The sequence below is a fragment of the Tupaia chinensis genome, unplaced genomic scaffold (genome assembly GCF_000334495.1).
Source record: "Tupaia chinensis unplaced genomic scaffold, TupChi_1.0 Scaffold000393_1, whole genome shotgun sequence".
Classification (NCBI taxonomy): domain Eukaryota; kingdom Metazoa; phylum Chordata; class Mammalia; order Scandentia; family Tupaiidae; genus Tupaia; species Tupaia belangeri.
This window is the reverse complement of record NW_006159895.1, coordinates 676994-680638: the sequence shown is the minus strand read 5'-3', so window position 1 is coordinate 680638 and position 3645 is coordinate 676994. Positions and strand designations below refer to the sequence as shown.

Genomic DNA, 3645 nt, shown 5'->3' with positions numbered 1-3645 from the left:
TTATTCTTTACCTCTGAAAGTTCTGTTTTCTTCTTTTACAAGGTGTCTGCCTTTTATGAAGTCCCTCTTTCAAGTCATGCAAAAGATATCTCATCTCCTGAAATTGGTTGTCTATTCTTTCTTGCATCTCATTGAGTTTAGTAATAATAAATATTCTGAATATTTCTTTTAATTTCTGTGATTCCTAGAATTTTATCCATTGTTGGTGAGGACTTACTGTATTTCTTGAGGGGGGTGTAAGTATTTCCTGATTTTCTCTATTTCTTGAGACTCTGCTGTGATTTTTAGTGATCTGGTGATGTAGTCACTTCTTGCTAATTTAGAGTATGTTTCAGTAACTGTGTGTACATATGCTTCCCTTTAGCATGAATTAGCTATGTGCCAGTTTCCCCATTCTACTCTGGGTGGGAATGGGGAATCCACAGTGGGAATTTTGGGTTTAGATTTTCTGAGAGAAGTTTCTCTAATTTTTCTTCTGGGGTGAGTATGGAGAAAGAATTCTTCCAGAGATTGGGACCAACAGTTAGTGTAATGACTATGTCGCTGGACTCCCATGTAGTCGACCACAGTTCGCATCCGGACTCGGTGACTTAAAACTCACGCCGGGCGTGTGTGTGTTCATGCCCAAGATCCCTAGAGGAGAATGGAGGAGAAGGGATTGTGGCGTGGCCATCCCCCTGGGGGGTGATTTCTCGCTTTCTGTCTCTCTGTCTCTCTCTGTCTGGCGAGCACATGCGCCCTATAGCAAAAACCTCTAAAAAAAAAAAAAAAAAAAAGAATTCCTCCAGAGTGTCACTGTTTTAGCTGTTTGGTTTTTAAATACCAGACCTTTCTGGTCCCAGTGTGACTTGAGGTTGAGGTGGAAAGGTAAAATTTAAGGTGGTAGCTGATGTCAGGTACAGCGCAGTGCACAAGCTGAGCCAGCTTCTCCTCCCACATTTCAGGCTGGGTGGGGACTTTTGTGATCAGCTCAGGCTGGGCTGAGCTGCTTTCCTCTTTCTCCTGGATGCGTGGAGAGTAGGGTGGCATCAGCACAGGCCAGGTGGCCCCCTTCTACCTTCCAACTCTGAGACTGCAGGAGCTGGGGTGGCAATCCAAAAGGCCTATCCTCCAACACTCTAGGCTGAGCAGGGGGCTTTGGTGATCAACTCTGGCTGGGCAACCCTGCTTTCCGCTTTCTCCTTATAATTCTGAGACTGTAGAAATTGGGGTGGTGGTCTTGAAGGCTGAAGCAGCCTCTCCTATCACACTCCTAGCTTGGTGAGGAGGCTTTGGTGGTCAGCTTATGCCAGGCAGCTCTGCTTTCCTTTTGGTCCAAAACTCTTAAAAAACTTTCTAAATTAGAAAAATTTTAGGCTATCAGAAAAATAATTTTAAAACCGGTAGACTGTACCATTTAGCCTTTTTGAATGTTCATTAGATTGATCTATCCCTCAAACACTTTGAGGACTCTTTTCTTGCTTTTATTTTTGAAATTAAAAAAATTATTTATTTACTTCTTCAAGGAGAGAGGGAGAAGGGGAGAGAGAGAGAGTCAAAAAGGTCAATCTGTCTTCTACTCATCGCCTCAGCCAGACAGGAACACTGTTACACGTATATGCCTGAGACGCACAGACAGACCTCAGGACTCAAACCAATGACCTACTCATATGCCTTTAGCATCATGGAGTGCTGTTACTGCTGAGACACTATGGATGGCCCATTGTTATTTTGTTTTTAAATAAATGGAGAAAAAATGACTTAAAGCAAAGATTCAGTCTTTGCTTGAGCATGTACACAAACTGGGTACTTGTTAAATGTTCGTGGATAATACTGATACATTCTGTTGAACGTGGAAAGCACAAATATCAAAGTGTGGGATACTTAAATGCTTACAGAACAACGGTGCTAGGGTAAGAGTAAGAGTACATCGACTTAACTTCTAGTTGGGCCACAACTGTCACTTGTCCAGGTTTTGCTTTACACAACTCTCTGGTGTTTACATCGATAAACATTAGATGTGACTATGGCCAATTTTAGATATATGGCAATAAAGTATCTTGAAGGAGAAGAATGTTTTTCTAATTTACTCAAGCCACCTTTTTGAGTGACAACCTGTTTAGTTAATGATTAGTTAGGCTCAGAGGACTGATACAAATTGATCAAACACTAAAGAGACTTCAATGAAAAGCAGGTATTGAAAACAATAGGAGTAAGTTGATGGAATACTGTTGGTGGCTGTTTCACTGTTACCGTGCCGAGAAAGTCTATGTGAGGAGTAAACTTTACACAGAAGTTTGTGTTGTGAACACGTGGAATGGCTATTTCATTTTTTTTCTTTTTAGTATCTCTTTGTGAATTGCCCTTCCTCACTCAACGTGGCTTTGTGGGAACTGCTAATTGTCCCTCTATGAGACCTTACAGGTGACATAGAATCTAGACTGGCATTATCACAGCCCCCATCTAGTTGGCCAAAGTATTTGACTCAGAAATGATCCTAAAATTGCATAAAGCTGCATAAATGGAGCAAATATAGTTTCTTGGAGAAAATGTCTTTCCTTTCCCTTGTACGTCATGCTGAACGTGTCTCTTTTGTCCTTTGCCTCAGAGAGGAGTAATGAGGTAGGCTCACAGAAAAAGGTAGAACTAGGTGTGGGTGGGACAAGGGCAGGAATAAGCAAGAACAAACAGATGACAGGGAATTCTGAAGTGCCTGAGCTTAATTCTATCTATAGGTGTTCCAACCAGGAACACTTCTCTACTTAAGTACCCTTGAGTTTGTTTCTTTCACAACTGAAATACCTCTGACTAAATGTGGAATCAGAACAAGAGGATTTACCTGACAGCAGCTAATAGCTGAGCGTATTAGGTTTGCTGCTCTCCTTGCTCTATAGGTTGTATCTTCCAAAGTGATGGGAGACATCTCTGGTGTGAACTAGAAGTGGACTATAACATTCAACTTCTTTGATTTTCTACTTTCAAGTTTCTGGCAAAATACTTTCTTCTATGGTTTGAATGTGACCCCCTCCACCACCTGAAAATCAGCTGATAAAATTTTGTGAGCCATTGTTACAGAGTTGAGAAGGCAGAGACAATTCTTTACCTGTTGAAAGATGGAGACTTTAGAAGGTGATTTGAATAAAGTTATCAGGAGGAAGTCCCCATGCTTGACTCCTGATAGTTTGATAAGAAGAGCAGATCCAAGGAAACACATGCTCTACGTTTGCTGTCTCTCCATGTGATGCTCTGCAGAGATTCACCACCCATAGGAAGAACCTCGCTGATACATTGCTTGACCTTGGACTGCGCAAAACTGAGCTAAATAAACCTCTATTCTTTATAATTTACCCAGTATGTATTCAGTCATTAGTGACAGAAAAGCACACTGAAACACCTCCCTCTGTCAACACATATTTCTTTAAACAATGGAGAATGCTAATTATTAGATTACAACTTTGTTTTGCTATGATCATCACTGTTACTTTTGAAGAATTTTGATTTTTCCCCAAGTTTCTTTAATTATTTTTTTTGAGTTAAAGTATAAGGTTATTTTAGTGCAACCATTTTTTTAACCATGTATATTTCTGTCTGTTTTTTCTTTTTCTTTTTATACGTTCAACCATTGTCTATAGTTATAGATTGTAAAATGAATTTTCCCAGCAGGAA

The 3645-nt window shown here is 40.4% G+C and overlaps 1 pseudogene; it reads right to left on the bottom strand.

Annotated features, from left to right (window-relative positions):
* Window positions 1-1740: 1740 nt before the first annotated feature.
* Window positions 1741-3645, bottom strand: part of LOC106735449 (ribosome biogenesis protein NSA2 homolog pseudogene) — a 4863-nt pseudogene continuing 2958 nt past the window's right edge.